We start from the raw sequence: 18444 nt of genomic DNA, 5'->3' as shown, positions 1-18444 counted from the left end.
GTGAAAAACAGCCCCTCATAGCCTGTCTCTGTCAACTACTCCAGCCTCATTTCTAGTCACTTCACACATGCTGTGTTCAAGGCAGGGAGGCTTCCAGTTCATCACCTACGTCACCTCTATTCATTTCTCTACCTTCTATCTCTTTCCCTGATGTGCTCTCCTTCAATTTCTCCAGTCAGTATCAACAGCTACTCAAATTCTAGGACTCCTGACCTCTCACCCTCAGCTACTAAGTAAGCATTCCTCTCCTGAACTACCACAGTTTTTGTCACAATAGTCCACTGTTCCAGATTTCCTATGAGCAGGAATGCCACCATCCTATTGCTGTGTTTTAGTCCGTGACTGACCCACAGTGGATATACAATATATAGTTCATGACTGGAACATTTTTTAAAGTTCCATTCCTTTTGGGAGGGACACATTGTGTTTGTGTTGTCCCAGGTCTACACCAGTATCTTAGGTTATATATTGCTGAACACATTCTTCTATCATTGATAACCTACTGCTGTCTACATATTGAAAAAAATATAACTAGACCCTGTAGGTTTTAATGTTATAGCTCAAGAATTTTCTTATACTTAGAACTGCTTAGATATGGAACAGATGGTCTAGAAAAGACTACCAGGGGAACTGTTCATACAGGGAAAGCCCAGTCACAAGATAAGGATATTAGCAAGGACCTCTATAACTGTGTAGTTTTTTTATGGGCAATCTTTTATTTTCTTTCCTTCCTTCCCTCCCTCTCTCCTTCTCTCCTTCCTTCCTTTCTTTTCTTTTCTTTCTTTCTTTCTTTTTCTGTTATTACTATTATCAACTTATTTTGTATGGATAAATCATATGCTGGTACCCTCTTTACCTTCATCCCTGGCTCCATTCTGCTAGCAGTTTTAAGGAAGGAATTCCCAGCTCCGAAGCATAACTATTACAGCATCTTGGCACAGTGTATGATCCTATTTGCTTCTCCTGTCTTCTGCAGAATTAAACTCCAACATTATCAGACAAGGCTAGTACATACCATTCCAAGAATTCCTTCTAGAGTTACCAGCCAAACCATTTTTTACTCAAACCATTTCCACCACCTGGAATACCATTCCCCACTTATTTATAAGGCAACCTGTCAAAATCACCCCATACTCCAAAGCCCAGATCAAATGTCACCTCCTAAAGTCACAGAGTCATAGAAAATGAGGAACGGTGGGGGGGGTTCAATGGAGATCATCCAAAAACTTTACAGACATGATCCCTCCCACTACCACCCCACCAAAACACAATGAAGGCTGCAAAATTTAAGTGACTCAGCAAAGGTTAATGCCGGGACAATGATTCAAACCCAGTCATCAACACTAAGGCCAAACTTCAGCACATCTCAACTCCCATCTCTGGACTGCCAAGCCCAGGAGAACTGAACCACTTTGTTTATGCTTCTGATATAATACTCAATTTCAGCCTTGTATTCTGTTTACATGGATTTAAGAAAATAGCTGCACTGCAAAGCAAAAAGTCCCAAATCTGGAACTATTCTAGAGTTAAACTCCAGGCTCTGTCACGTAACATCTACTTAATTTTGTACAGATTATTAGTCTCTCTGAACTTTGGTTTTCTTCCACACTGGCCTCAACTCGCATGGCATCTTGTAGGTCCTCTTTACTGCTTTACCTAGCACCATTACCGCCCCCCTTACATCCCCTTTTCTGTTGCTTCTATCATTTTCTACAGTAATCTTATTTATGTGGCTCAATATTAGATATTTTATAAAGTAAAACAGAAAGGATTATATAGTAATATGGTTATTACAGGGATTTGCAAACACTTCTGAAAAGGGCCTATTTGAAATGCTACTATTTGGGACTTTCCAAGCCATGTGGTCTCTGTGACAACTAGTCAACACTGATATTATGGGTTGAAAACAGCCCAGGGCAAAATGTCAATAAAAAAGAAAGGCTGTGTACCCATAAAACTCTCGTTACAGAAGCAGACAACTGGCTAGATTTGGACCACAGGTCTTAGATTCCCAACCCATGGTTAATAAAATTTAAACACCAAAAGGTTTTTATAAAAAGCTTTTCATGGTGACATCATACTCTAAAATCCTAGTTTCTCTTGCCCACAGCTGGTTAGGCAGACTGTAGTAAAATGAATAAAGGCCTACCCTACACCTTCTAGCTTCTAATTCCTTTCCAGCTCAGTTCCCTAAAGGCCATTCAGCATATATCTCTGAGGAGTACATTCAGCATGTATCTCAGAGAAGTTGCACACCAACATGTGCACTAAAGGATAAGGAAATCTGCTATAAGGACAGAGCCAAACACATGGGATGGGTTCTACTCACATGACCAAATATTATTCACCAGCAAAAACGAATGTGCTGGAACCAAACATATATTAATGGGGCAAAAAAAAAAAAATCAGGCAGTTTTGAGTAAAGAAGTAGACTATAGAGAAATGTGTTTTGAAATAGGATCCTGTGGTGGTTTGATTCAGTTGTCACACATAAATTTAGGTGTTCTGAATGCTGGGTTCCCAGCTGATAGAGATTTGGGAATTAACGCCTCTTGGAGGCAGTATACTGTTGGTGGCAGGCTTATGAATATTATAGCCAGTTTCCCCTTGCCAGTGTTGGGCACACTCTCCTGTTGCTATTGTCCACCTTCTGCTCATGCCATCATTTCCCCCTGCCATCATAGTTTTCCCCTTGAGTCTGGTACGCCAAAGTAAATCCACCCCCACCCCCCCAAGCTACTCTTGGTTGGGTGATTTCTGCCAGCAATGCGAACCTGACTGCAACAGATCCCATTTAAATAAATTTTAAAATTTACATAAAATAAAACCACATATCATTCAGGGGTACATATTATGAAAGTGTATGAAAACAAACTGCAAAAGCAAACTTATTAGCCCTTGGAGGTGGTAGATGTGAATGTTGGTCATGTAGGAAATATAGTTCACCTTCAGGGTTTTATTGCTTTTAATTGGAAGTAAGGTGAACAAAGATGCAAATATCTTAATTATTATTTTAATTCTAGGTAGTGTGAATCTTTCATATAATATTTTTATGTTTTCATTATTTTCAGTTTCATCAATAAGTTCATTAACTTTTCATTGTGTAGTTCCTCTAATCCTGAGTAGCTCAATTTTCATCAGAATTTCATTTTGTTTTCTTACATTATAATTGTCTTTTGAAGGAAAATTGTTTCTTCATATTGGGAGTTTGACTCTACAGCCCCTTAAAGGGTTGCTAGTATCTTAAAAGAGGTATATCTGGTGCTGCAGAGATTGCTCAGTGGTTAAGGTGCTTGCCTGCAAAGCCTAATGATCCAGCTTCAATTCCCAGTACCCATATAAAGCCCAATGCACAAGGTGGCACATGTATCTGCAATTCATTTACAGCAGCTAGAGGCTCTGGTGCAGCCATTCTCTGTCTGTCTCTTTTCTCTCTCTGTCTCTCTGTGCATGTAAATAAATAAATAAAAATGTTTTTTTAAAAGTTATCTTTGACTAAGCAACATTTAGAAAATTTCCTTCCAAAACAATTTGATCAAACAAATTTGACACAATGCACTTGAACTATAATGATATCAAGTAATGCTAACTTCACAGAAACCACAATTTACAGCCCCATTTCCTCACTCTGCATCTGAGTTCCAGAATGAGGTTCAATAGAAGATATACTCTGAGGAACTAGATTAGTTGCTATTTCATCTCAAAAGATGTTTCAGAGTCAAACTAACTTTAAAGTAATTTTTCCCCCATGTGACCCTTTGTGTTGAGACTGACATTAGGCTTAGGAAAGACTCTGCAAAATAAGAAATTGTTTTCTGGGGCTGAGAGAGGGCTCAGTGATTAAAGGTACTTGGTAGCAAAGCCTAATGGCCTGGGTTTGATTCCTCAGTACCCATAAAAAGTCAGATTCATAAAGTGGCACAAGCATGTGGAGTTTCCAGTGGCAAGAGGTTCTGGCATGCCCATTCTCCCTCTCTTTCTCTCTCTCTCCTCCCTTTCAAATAAATAAATTAAAAAAATTATCTTCTATTGTATAAATTCTTTCTTTTCCAAACCTCATTAATGACCTCAATAGTCCATTGCTTTCAAAATAAAAGGGCTCAACATGGGGAAAGGCACATTATAGAAATCAAGTATATGGACACTTTCATTTATTTATCTTTTTATTTGAATGAGATAAAGAAAGAAAGAAAGAGAGAGAGAGAGAGAGAGAGAGAGAGAGAGAGAGAGAGAAAGAAAGAATGGGTGTGCCAAGGCCTCTAGTCAATGCAAACAAATTACAGATGCATGTGCTACCTTGTACATCTGGCTTAGATGGGTATTAGGAAATGGAACCTGGGTCCTTAGGCAAGCACCTTAACAACTAATATATCTCTCCAGCCCTATGGACACTGTTGCATCAGATAAATCTAGATTTGCATTCAGGAACAGTGGGTTTCTGAATCCTGGGCAAGCTCATTTTTCTTATCAGCAAGAGAGGAATTACACCTAGTTTGCAGGACATACACATCTCCCTCAGAGTTTGGGGCCATAATCCTTACACAATGTGGATATGAGTATACTGCATTTTTGACACGTTGTTTGTTTTGCTGATATAACTACTTTCCTTTTGGTTTTAAGTTGCATAGTACTCTACAGCAGACTCCTGTTTATTTATTTAAAAGTATAAAAATGGTTTGGTGATATGACTTAACAAAAGACTACAATTCACATATTAAGCTTGAATGAAAGCACATGATAAATATAGAGGCCTGTTTTCTATAAGTGAAGTCATTCTAAATAAATCTTTATATCCACTCACTATCTAGCATAGTTTTGTTTATTTATTGCCCTCTCTCTTCTCCACACTGGTAATTGCTTTTTCCCAGCAGCAAGAAATTTATATGCCCTGTTTGCCCAAACATTACAGTTTACATAGAATGAAAACACTAACACTCCTATGATTCCTCTAATACCTATGGGGAAGAACATGGGATGGGCCAAGGATAGAATTTCAGTTTCAATTTTACATCATCTGGCTATTGTCAGTTCAAGTTTATTTCAATGGAAGAATTTGAAGCACTTCTGAGGTTAACATTTATGAGCTCTAATGGGGGAAAGGAGAGTTAATTCACTAGATTTGAAATGCTCTATGGACATAATTTAGAGCTATAGCTATGTATGCATTTGCTCAGCTAACTTACAAGATGAAAACTATAGTTTAAACCTTTCAAGTTTGACTTGCATATATTTAAACATTTTATCAGTTTAGTTATCCATGTATTGTTTTTTGAGTGAGAAAAGCAGAAGGAAAGGTCTTACATATTTTAAGACAGAGGTAATTAAAAGAGAGCCTTAGCCAGATTCCTACTGAGGTCAATGCAAGCTTAGCCTAATTAAAGTTTAAAGAACTTGGCCTGTATTATATTCAAACAGCAGATACTATTTTGTTATAGTTGCAAGTTTGACATTATGTAATTAAAGTCTCAAATAAAGGCAAAGATGGAAAATAGAAAAGACATTCCGTGTTGCATGGTTTTCATTTTGTCAGCTATTTTTACTGACACTATAGACCATGAAAGGTAATAATGAGCTACTTAGTAGAGGCCTCAGAGGCCTACAAGAGTTTTATTTACATAGATCACTATGAAATCCAACTTGGGGGCTGAAGAGATGGCTCAGCAGTTAAGGTGCTTGCCTGTAAAGCCAAAGGACCCATGTTGGATTCCCCAGGACCCTTGTAGGTCAGATGCACAAGATGGTACATGCATCTGGAGTTTATTTGCAGTGGCTGGAGGCATGCCCATTCTCTTACTCTCTATCTGCCTCTTTCTCTCTCTATATATATCAAATAAATAAAAAAAATTGAAAACAAATTTAAAAATCCAACCTCAAGAGACTTAATTACACATTAGTAAGATATGCTGTTTTTAGAATTAACTGAAAGGAAACATTAAACTGCATCTCTTGAAAAGTAACATGGTTAAACATGATCTTCAAGGATGTTAGCTCCCATCAGTTCTTCACTGAAGTAACAAGCTATGTAAGTTCAGAAATAGTTACAGGCAGGATGATCTTCCTATCAGTTTTACTTTTATTAAAAAATTTCATTAAGCAATACAAGTTGTATATTCATATATTTCTCACAAAAATGTTTTCAGGGCTGGAGAGATGGCTTAGCGGTTAAGCGCCTGCCTGTGAAGCCTAAGGATCCTGGTTCGAGGCTCAGTTCCCCAGGTCCCACGTTAGCAAGATGCACAAGGGGGCGCATGCGTCTGGAGTTCGTTTGCAGAGGCTGGAAGCCCTGGCACGCCCATTCTCTCTCTCTCCCTCTATCTGTCTTTCTCTCTGTGTCTGTCGCTCTCAAATAAATAAATAAATAAAAATACTTAAAAAAATAAAAAAAAAATGTTTTCAGTATAGAACTTCCTCTTGTGTTTTTTGCTCACTAGTTAAAGGTAAAACCAGCACCACCTTGGGCAGAACCGAGAAATCTTCATTCTCTTCTACAATACCTGCCTGCCTCAGTGAGATTGTTTATCTCAGTACAAAACATCTATAAACTTTCAAAGTCAATGTGTGATAGCACTACTGTTTAATCTATGTTATGATAGATAACACTTCTCCACCCTAAACTCTATGGTTAAGTGTAGTTTAAGGACCCCCAAGGATTGATACTTTATTCACATTCCTGTGAAATATGGAGTCAAACATGTGAGTTTCAGCTTAAACCATTTAGCATCTAGCCATGCCCTACCCGGAGATCATGGCACTGTTCTCCTGCTCCAGAAGTGGTCTCAACATGCAGCTATATGTACAATAATTATTGTCAGGAAGCCTTCCAAGGCAAAACCACAATCTCTGTGCTTGCCAAACACCCTTCTATATTCACATGGGTAATACTAAATAATGAGAGCCAGGAGATTAGCTTGTTTGATTACCTGGGGCAGAATGATGAAATACTCTACTAGCAGGTATCACATAACAAGGTCATATGAAAATTAGCTTTAGTGGAAGATCCTTTTAGGGAAATGGGCAGAAGATCTGTACTACAACCTGTGACATTTACCTACACCATGCCCTGCAATAACCTTGCCTTTCAAAGCTCTCTTTCCTCTTTTCATTTTTTTACTCAACCCTACTGGAACCTGTGTCCATGATTATATATTCCCACACATGTCCACACACTATTTATAGAATGCTAGCCTAGGTCCACTGCTTCTTTTGCAGCTCATTATTTTACAGAATTTGTAACTAGTAGGAAGGATATAAGGTTGGCATTTAGGTCCATGGTGTATCCAACCCTTGTGTAGCAGTTCCTGCTTCTTGAAAGCTCATGCTATAATATCCCAGCATCTGCTACCCGGCCTTGGCCAAGTTTTATGTCCTCACATGCACCGAACATTTTGGCGCCTGGATCCGTATTCTTACTCTCTTGACCTCAAAACTTAACTTTCAGTGTACATAATTTCTGTCCATGTGAAATTTCCTGTCCAACTACTCAACAGACATGACTGCACCTCTACTGTAATTAAGCAACTCAAGGTCATATCCAAACTTTAGACCTCAACACCATTAAAATTAAAATATGCACTGCTATGACCAGAACATACTGGGCTCCTGTTGTATCATTATTCACATACTAAATTTCCTCTTTAATTTCACCAAGACCACAAATGCCTGGTCTTTTATTTTTGTTTGTTGTGCTTTCTTTCTCACATCATTCTCACTTCTCTCAAAATTCTTTCTTCTCTTAGTTCAGTAAGATAATGCTGTCATGGATTTACTCTTAGCTTCCCATCTGCTTCTGTTCAGAAAGCATGGGCTGCTCTTCTGCCACTCAGCCATGCCTGACAATGCTGAAGACCACTGGGACTCACTTTTCACTTTGTATTTTTACCTCTAAATACAATATCCTATTCAATATTATGGCACTGAATTGTGTGTGTGTGTGTAAGATCACATATATAATGCTGATAATTTCTATTTCACTCTGAAATGTATTTATAGGCTCATGTTTTGAACACTTGCTGCTCAGCTGATGTGATTTTGGGAAGGCTGTGGAACCTATGGGAGGAGAGGCCTAGCTGGCAGAAATACATCACTAGGAGTCAGCCATTGAAGGTTCTTTGGTTCTTTGGTTCCGGTCCCACTCTGCCTCCTGGTCTGGCAACAAGTGCCTCTACCACATGTTCTTGCCATTATGAATATTGCCAAACTCTTCCCCGCTTTCCCTGCTATGACAGACTGAAGCCCTCTAGAATCATTAGGTCAAATAACCCCCCCCCTTAAGTTGTTTTGTCAAGTATTTTGTTAGAGTGATTCAAAAGCAATTAATACAATTCCTAAACTTTTCATCCCTTGAGGTATTTTTCTACTTGCCATCCTGAATCTATATGTGGAGATATGTCAAACTTAACATAACTCATATAGAACTCCTGTTTACTATTAGAACTGTTCCATTCCTAGTAATCCACGTGTACCACCATGTTGAGCTATAAAACTCTATGCACATCTAGTATTTTCTTGACTATACTTTTTCTTTCTTCCAGGCACAATGTATTTAGCAATTCACTTCTCCAATACTCATTGAACTGTTACTGAGTGCCAAACACTTTTCTACTAGGACATAGTTGTAAATAGATTTAAAAACTCTTAGTAGTCTGAAAATACAATTCTTTTGAAAGAAAATAATGCAAATGCAATATATTAACTATCAGATAGTGGTAAATTTTGAGAATAATAATTTAGACATGGAAGGGGTAAAGGTATGGTAGTGTAATGCACACAGATACAATTATTTATTTATTATGTTTTTCATGATATAGAGATAGATGATTGATATATAGATAGATAGATAGATAGATAGATAGACAGACAGACAGACAGACAGACAGACAGATGATGTGTGCATGGGCATGCCAGGGCCTCTTGCCTCTGTAAACAAACTCCAGATCTATGCATTCCTTTGTGCATGTGGATATTAGTGAGTACTAGGGAATGGAACCTGGGCCACCAGGCTTTGCAAGCAAGCCTTTATAATCACTGAGCCACCTTTCCAGCCCCCAGAAACAATTTTAAATACAGTAATGTGGGATGGCAGGATTGATGAGGTGACATTTCAGTAGGTACTGAAGCAGATGAAGGGAAATATCTCAGGGAAAGGGTCTACTTTGTACAAAGGTCCTGAGCTGGGACTGAAGCTGAAACCTCCAATGAATAACACAGGCTATGTGTTGTAGCACCATGAATGCACAGCAGCAGTGGGGCTTGAAAGGTTGTTACTAAAATCCAAGTGAAGGATGATGATGGTTTGAACAAAGGGAGTTCTTGTACTAAGGACTGGTAGGATTCTAAATATATTTTAAAGGTAGAGCCATTAGGATTTCCCAAGTCAAAATCTTATTAATTCTATGTCTAAACATATCTGAAAACTATCTGTTTCACTGTGGCCATCCCCAATCCCTTATTAGATATTGCCTGGGCTACTATTATAACTGCTTGCTTACATTCCTGCTTCATTCTCACCTTCCTTTCTTTACAGTATATTCAGGAATCTTATAAAACATGAATGTAATTACTCCCCAGCTGTGTGTACTTAAACCCTTCATTGTACTTACATTGGAAGTTAAGCTCCTCACTATATACTGCAAAGCCCCGAATGACATGTCTGCTTTTTTTCTTTTCATTTTTCTAAATTCCTTCTGGCCACAGGCATTCTGCACAAGTTCCTCCTCTGTTAAGACCTTTATATGGGTCCACCCATCACACATAAGCACCAATGTGATCCCCTGCACTGACAGCCTTTATAGTGACCCTCTATCACAACAGCCTTCTAGCTTGTTCACAACATACATCATAATCTGTCCATGCCTCCTGTCCCAGGATATCATGTTTCTTGTTACATAATCAATGCCTAGACACAGTTCTGGAACCTAAAGGTATTTGATAGATATTTGGTTTTAGAAAACAAATGACTTCATCTTCCTTTTCTTTGCTCCCCTTCTGACTTTCTCCACTCTATAGCCCATGGCTCATCACCTTACCACTGCCTGATAGTTCCTGGCTTCCTAGTCTTTCTACTTTATTCATGTAGTAACACCATGATGGCAAATGAACTTCTGCAATTCTGCTTCAACACTCAGGCCAAAAATGTAACTCTGAGGTTTGGAGAAACAACTGAAATACATCTCCAACCTCTAGTGGGACAAAGGTTTTCAGAAACCAGCCACTATCTCTCTAGTGACTTGTTGCCCTTGCTTCACTACCATACTCTTAATTCACCTCCACACAACAAACTCTCAACAGATATCATTGCCTTCTATGTAATCAAGAAAACAGCCTGGTGTGGCAGCACACACCTTTAATCCCAGCACTTGGGAGGCTGAGGTAGGAGGACTGCAATGAGTGTGAGGCCAGCCTGAGGCTACAAAATGAAATTCAGGTCAGCCTGGGCTAGAGTGAGACCTTCACTTGAAAAATAGTTAATTAAAAAAAAGAGAAAGAAATGAAGGAAGGAAAGAAGAAAAGAAAGAAAGAAAAAGAAAAACAGCTTGAGAGATGGTTCAGAGGTTTAAAGCACATGTTTGCAAAGCCTGATGTCCTCGGTTTGTTTTCCCAGTACCCACATAAAGTCAGATGCACAAAGTGGCACATGTATCTGTCACCATCATTCATGACTGTAATCACTTCCCATGCTGCTCAGGATCTGTACCTCCAACTGCCCACCAAGCATCTCCATTTAGATGAGTTATATATATTATAAGAGCAGCACATTTAAAATGGGAATGATGCCTCCTGTCCACCTGCTCCCAGGATGGTACCGCTGTCTCCCTACTGTCCCAAGCAAGAAATTCAGAAGACTTCCATGTCAAAGCACCCCCCTCTTCTTTGTCTCCCCCACCAACAGATAGACAGAGAAAGAGACAAACAGAGAGAGAGAGAATACTCATCACCTTAAAACGAAACAAATAAAAATATCCAGTAACTTTATAGTTTTTCTCAATTCTACCACCTAAATTTTCAAACTGAATCCATTTGGAATTGTTCTATCCAGATTCATGAAGGTAAACTGAGAGTAACTGACATGTGCTCTGCTCTGAAGAAATGGCACAAATTGTCCCTGATTCTGAGAAAGAGAAAAAATACCTGTCCCGAAAGCCACTATGTGAGAAAAGCTGACAGAGTTGTTTAGTAAGGAATAAACTGGGACTGCTTCAATGGCTCCATGCATCTCCCATCATTGTAGTAAAGGGAACTCAGGCAACAGATTTCCAAAGGGATATGGAAGACAGAAAAAGTGCCTAATTCTCTCTCCCAAGAAACATATTGATACAACAGCACGGTGCACAAGAGATAAATCTACACCTGTGGAGAGAGCAGCAAGTGGGTGGGAGAAGCAGCTGCCAGTCACCAAATAGGAGATTATAAGCATTTTCTCCAAAGCAAACTGAAAATGGGACTTGATTAGACTGAGGTGGAAAAGCACAGGAAGCTGCAGCTGTATTCCGAGAGCAACCCCTGAGAGGTTGCTAAACAGCTGAGGATGGACCAGATGAGCCTGAACAGCCATTCAAATCTGAGTTTAATGGAAATGAAACCACCTGCTTTGCCATTTAGGGAGGCCTCAGTAACTGAAGAAAGTTTGTTTAAAGTAAAAATATGGTGTTTATTGAGAAATGTAGTGGAAAATGCTCCCATCTACTCTGCCTCCAGACAGCCATTCATTTGTTTGTTCATTCATTCAATAAACATCCAGTACCTTTTAGGAGCCATGGAAGATGAAGTTCTTTCTGTTGTGGAAATCATTTTGCAGTGGAGTTGAGGAACACACACAACAAATATATGAACAAATAATTTCACAAACTGAAAAGGCAATTAAAGAGAGTGCTTGCTGCACAAGTATGAGGAACTGAGTTGAATCAGCACCCTTGTAAAAGACCATGGATAGCCATGCACTTCTAAAACACCAGTGCTTGATGAGGGGTTGAGATAGGAGGATTGTGGGAACTTGTTGGTCAGTCAGTATAACTGAAAAAAACAACAAAAAACAAAAAAACAAAAATTTCCAGGTTTAGTACCAAATAAATAAATAAATAAATAAACCAAAAAATCAAAACCCTGTTTCAAGAAAATATAATACAAAAGTAGTAGTGGACACCAGATGTCCTCTGGATTCCACACATGTGTACACAAGGATTGAGAGTAATACATATTTGTACACACATGTGCCTGTATCAGTCTACATCACATATGTACCTACACACATTCCACATATACTACACACACACACACACACCAAAACAGTGGACAAAAATGTGATTGATAATGACATATCCCTGTGTGTGCACATGTGGGCACAGGGCTCCTTCAGTTGGTCATGAACGAAGAGCCTGCTTAGCTGAGCCTGGGACTGCCAAAACTTGGGGCAGAGTATCCTAGTCAATGGCTCTGAGGAAGACTATGGTTGGCACAGAGAGAAGCATCATGTGACTAATGGCCTAATGAATTACAGAAAGGTAGTATGACTTTGGAAAAATGGAAAAACCATGTAAGGAGTATGTATTTTTATTATAAATGCAGTGATAAGTCAGTCATTAAAATCTACTAAACAAAAAGTGACAAGCTATGGTCAGCAATTTAACAACCAGCTTGGGTTATATGCACTTATCCCTATCATTTAGAGAAAAATATATAGGTATTCATAAGTTGCTAGCTGATCAATGTATAGTTGGAATCCTTAACCCCAAGGCCCTCCCCCAACAACACACTTCCTACAGCAGGGCCTCACCTCTAAAATGATTCACCAGCTGGGGACCAAGCAGGAAACTCAATCACAAACACCTGAGACTACCAGGACATTTACATTCAAACTACCACACCATGTTATAAAATCTGACAACATACATAATGTAGTGGCATTGGTTATAGGCCTATAATCCACTGCTTTACCTTTTTTAGTCAACACTATTCTTCAGGTCTGTACAGTTTGGACTTTAATAAGATGGGGCTACAGGAAGAATAAAACAAATTTCAAATGCTAAACAAGTAGAAGATATTCTTATTGAAAGAGATGAAAGAAAAAGGGAGAGTATGACCAATCAAAAAAAAAACAAACAAACAGCAAAACCAACCAGTAACTATTCTGTTGCTCTCAACAGAATAATAAAGACAATATACATAAATGGGATCAGTATAGCAACCAAAAGTACAAAACCTTTAGATTTGAATAAAAATAATATTCATCAAAATGCATAACTCCCAAATGAAGAACCACAGCTAGAGAAAGTTTAATTATAAAATTATGGAAAAACTACACTAGGCAAACATGAATCTAAATAATATAGAATAACTAATATTAATACAAGTGGCAAAATAATGACAGAAAAATACAAAGAATAAATGAAGGATATTATACATTCTGAATAATAAGAATATTCATCAGTATGAATGCATGTAAAAATATAACCTCAAAATTCAACAAAGAACTGAGCATAGAAAGGACTCATTAATATCACATAATGTCCTTATTAAAAACTGATAAAAAAAAATAGAGCAAATAAGCTAAGAAGCAGAAAAGCTTAACAACATGGTCAAATTAGTAAATGCATGTAGACCTTTCTACTAGAGAAAATAGATTCCATTTGAATACAGATATAACATTCAAAATGACTGGCCATATTACACCTAAACAAAAGCCCTCTCAAATTCCCTCCTACATTAATATCATATCATATAAATTCTCTAAGCACAAAGAAAAATTAATGATAAGGAGTTAAAAGATGCTATGGGAATAAGATGAAATTATCCACAAATGAAAAAAAAATGCTTGGAACTACTGGAGCAAAGTCTCATGAAATTAGCAGAAAGGCAATATTAATATAAATAAAACAATCTACAAAAATGGAGACAACATACCAAGGCAAATCCTAGTTCTTAGAATATTAAAAAAAAAATAGACAAATGACTGCCAAGATTAGAAAGGGAAAATAAAAGTACAAAGAATCAAATAAAAGTCAAAATGAAATAGGAAGAAATCTATAAACAGAATTATGAAACAAATCATAAACTATACATAATAAATTTAAAATATGTAAAGATATATTTATTAAATATATAGACAGGTACTGAGACATATGGACATAGTCATATGCTGGTGATAATTTAGGCAATCATAGGCAGCTGAAACAGTGGGACATACTGAACTTAAGCATAATTCCAATATCCAGAAATCACACTTCCTGGGGTACAGCCCATGAAAACTTCTCACACATTCATAAGGGTGTCCACTATGGCACCATGGGGATGGATAATGAAGGGTTGGAAGCTACCTACTGCTCCTCCCCTAGAAGAAAGGATAATTCACAGAAAATATGGAATACTATTTAGAAGCTTCAACTTACAAGAAGTACCCAGAGAAAAACTGTACAGACCTGAAGAATAGTGTTGACTAAAAAAGGTAAAGCAGTGGATTATAGGCCTATAACCAATGCCACTACATTATGTATGTTGTCAGATTTTATAACATGGTGTGGTAGTTTGAATGTAAATGTCCTGGTAGTCTCAGGTGTTTGTGATTGAGTTTCCTGCTTGGTCCCCAGCTGGTGAATCATTTTAGAGGTGAGGCCCTGCTGTAGGAAGTGTGTTGTTGGGGGAGGGCCTTGGGGTTAAGGATTCCAACTATACATACAGTGCATTCAGAGCCAGCTCATGCTTGCTACTCTCTCTCTGCTGTGGATATGTGATGAAGTAAGATCCTTTCTCTTCTTCCTTTCTTCTTGGGTGGGTGTTTTGTCTCAGCAACAAGAAAGTAACTATAACAAAATGCTTCTTGGATATCAGTAAAAGTTTCTTCTTCCTAGCATTATAGAACAAGTGGTACCACAATGGTAGTTTCTGACCACACATGTTTTATAAGGGAGTTTACTAAATTCAAATGTCAACCAACTTTCCTTCTATTAAACAATTTCTTAACTTCAACAAAGCCAAAATTGTTATAGTCCACAAAAACATTGGAAGTGATGACTTAAGGCAAAAATTAACAGCTCTCTCAGCTACAACCTGTTCAAAACTTAATTGTAAGCTTCCTCTCAAAGCTTTTTCACTGTAGGCTTCCATATCTTAGGTGTTAGAACTCTTTTCCTTCCAACACAAAATCTTGACTTCTTCAGTTCTCATACTGAATGCCTAGTAAGAGTTTCTTGGTCCTTCCTTCAAAATATGTCGAGCTATCATAACATAGGTTTGAATTGCAAACCCTAGTTTGCTCTCATGTCAGCCACATATCTCTGGTCAACATCCACAAGAGTCTTCTGAATGTCGTTCCTCCATTCCCTAGCCACACTGAAATATGCAAAAATGGAGACTTACCATGTTACTCTTCTGCTCAAACTGTTGCAAGGATCCCCATTTCACCAAGAGTAAAAACAAAAGTCAATACTATCCACAAACCTATATAATTTCTAAGGTCCTCCCTTCTCCCCACTGGTCCTACTCTGCTCTGTCCACCCGGGACTCCTTTGCTACTAAGCATATTCCTACCTCAGAATCCTTGAACATACACGGAAGTTCTAGCTTCCATACCACACAATCTTTGCCTCACTGTCACCCTCTAAGTCACACATATCTGATTATTAGATTTAACTTTGATTTCCATGACCTTGCTTTTCTCTACATCTGGCTTTCCTGATTCTTCTTCTGCCTTACTTTTATCTTTTCTTCATGACACTCAGACTCTAAAGTGTACTCTAAAATATCCTTAGGCTTACTATTTTTTTTTTTTTGTCTCTCATTCCACCTAGAACATAGTCATTAGGTTTGATTTTAAGAATCAATTCTGAGCATCTTTGTTCAGTGGGAGAAGGAAGCCTTCATGGAGATGCTCAGTCTCTGAGCATGTTCTGTCTGTTCAGCTCCTAGAGAACACACAAAATCATATTTTATTTAATATGTATTCTCAATTTCTACCTGAAATCACTTACTTTTAAGATGCTTTCAAAACAGGGAGATAGGACTGGATGAGGCCAAGAGACAAATTTTAGAATGGCGACTGAAGTTCGCTGTATTTGGAGCTTCTTGGTTTAGGTACATGCTTTGCTTGGGTGTCCCTCCCAGCACACAGAACAGCGTCATGCTTCATATCAATGTCTGAGTTAGTAAAGGCCTGATGAGTACGCTGTACCTGTAACCCTTGATTTTGAGCTTCTTGTTGATTAGAAGACTTCTTTATTATTGGCTTAAGTAGGATCTTCTATTTTAAGTGGTAATGCTTATTTTAAAACTAACACAAATTAAAACAAATTGGTTTTAGAAATGTATTATAAATATTCACTATAAATCTCATTTAGGTTTTTGGATATCCTGGGGTATGAGTGATTGATCTTTGGAAATATTAACTTAGCATTAGTTGTTTGAGGATGTACTTCAAATAATTCTGGAAGAGGAGCACTTTCAATGACATTATACTTTAGAAAATATATACCTCTTATATTAATTAAAGCCAGTTAAACATTAAGAGCTGTTGATTTACAATTTTGTTACTTATGTTCATGAGTTAAAATTTTCATAAAATCAATAATTTTTAGGAGAAATTGTATGCCTCACACAGATTGTGAACCATATTTTGCCATAAGATTTCTATTCTTAATATAAAAATGTAAAGATCCATTAAGAAGAGGTATTATGACTTTGTTATTCTTTGACTTGTTATAATGAGTATGCATTATTTATGTAATTTAATAGGGTACTTACTATATGTATAAATTAAATGAGATAGTACATACAAACTTCTTAGCAGAATGTCTGGCCCATAACAATATTCACTCTGTATGTTATTGATAGCAGAAGTGACAATTCTCAAGTTTTGAGCTGAAAGCACTGCAGAAGATTATGGAAATGCAAGAAGAACATAAGCCATAGGATGAAATAACTACTGCTTTCTCTGACTACTTTTCATAAAAAGCTCAAAGTCAGAATGCAAAAGGATAGCTAGCAGTTTTAAATTTGCAGGCTAAGTTAAGAATGGGTTTAGCATGGTCAAAGGCATATGAATTATGGTTTTGGCTGGCTGACAGAGCACTGAAATTTAGTAAGAATGAAAATATATAGAAGGTATCTCTATATGACTGTTATTGTAGGTTGAATTGTACCCTCAGGATATCAATATGACCTTATTTGGAAATTGGATTTTGAAGATCTAATCAAGTTAGAAAGAAGCCATAAATCCAGTATTATGGTGTACATATGAGAAAAGGGAAATTTGGACACAGGTATACAGATACAAAGGGAGAGTTCCATGTGATAGAGGCACAGAACAGGTCAAGATAGGTCAATGACTGTTACCAACCACCAGAACTTAAGTGGAGGCAAGGAAGCATTCTTTTGTAGAATCTTCTGAGTAACAAGGCCCTACTATAACCTTGACTTTGGAGGGGTAGCCTTAGTTTACTGAGAGACAATAAATTTTTATCATTTTAGCCACCCAGTTTGTGGTTGAGATGACCACTCTGTAAAACAAATACACCTGGCAATAAAACAGTCATTGGACTCACTTTAAGTTAAAATTATAAGTGAATAAAGGTTTTCTTCACTACATTCATGTCTGTTTTTACCCCATTTCTTACCATTTTTGTATATGTTATTTTGCTCTTTGGAAAGGGCTAGGTATATTTTTAAAAGTCATTTGTGTTAGCACATGCATAATGTGCTTATTATAATAATTAAGCAGCCCCACTTGTGAACTTTGTGTTGGGGCTGAAGCCTTCATGGGATATTTTATATCAGAACTATCATGGTCTGCTATAATTTTACTGCTAATAACTTTCATTCTATTTCCGGGTTGGCTTTTACTTATGATTATAGAAGAGGCCTTCTTGGTATGATCAGGGAACTGTGCTCATGAGTGTACATTGGTCACATGTTGAGACCATGGATGAAATGCAGAATCAAATATGAGACTCTGGCTGTCTCCTACTCAACTAGTATTGCATAAGCATTAAAACAATGTCACTACTTTCCTAATTTTTGTATTAACTTCCCACAAAAATATGTTTGCTAATATTCAATATATTTTTAATTGTTATGTTAAAAATGAATAAATGTTTTCAAATATTCTTAGTTTTAATTTAAAATGTTTAATATGAATAAATCAATCTATATATGCAAAATTTTGGGGTTCTTATATAATTTTAAAGGGGTTCTATGATCAGGAAATTTGAGCATGATTTTATGTTAGCATTTGTTTTTATATATTTGTAAAATTTATTATTTACTTGGAAGCAGAAAGAAAGAGGGGAAAAAAGGGGGTGTGCCAGAGCCTCTTGCTACTCCAAACAAATTCCAGACGCATGCAAAGAAGTGCCTTTACCTGCTGAGCCATCTATCCACTTTTTTTTAAAAGTGAGACAGCAAGAGCAAGAGGGGGGGGGGTGGAATTGGCACACCAGGGACTCCAGCCACTGCAACTGA

At 37.5% G+C, this 18444-nt stretch overlaps 1 protein-coding gene across 8 annotated transcripts in view; it reads right to left on the bottom strand.

Moving 5' to 3' along the window:
• St7 (suppression of tumorigenicity 7) overlaps window positions 1-18444 on the bottom strand; it is a 312701-nt gene that overhangs the window by 72418 nt on the left and 221839 nt on the right. The window lies entirely within an intron of this gene.

This window comes from Jaculus jaculus, chromosome 10, assembly GCF_020740685.1.
Source record: "Jaculus jaculus isolate mJacJac1 chromosome 10, mJacJac1.mat.Y.cur, whole genome shotgun sequence".
Taxonomy (NCBI): Eukaryota; Metazoa; Chordata; class Mammalia; order Rodentia; family Dipodidae; genus Jaculus; species Jaculus jaculus.
Note: the sequence above shows the minus strand (reverse complement) of the source record. Positions and strands in the feature narration are given on the sequence as shown.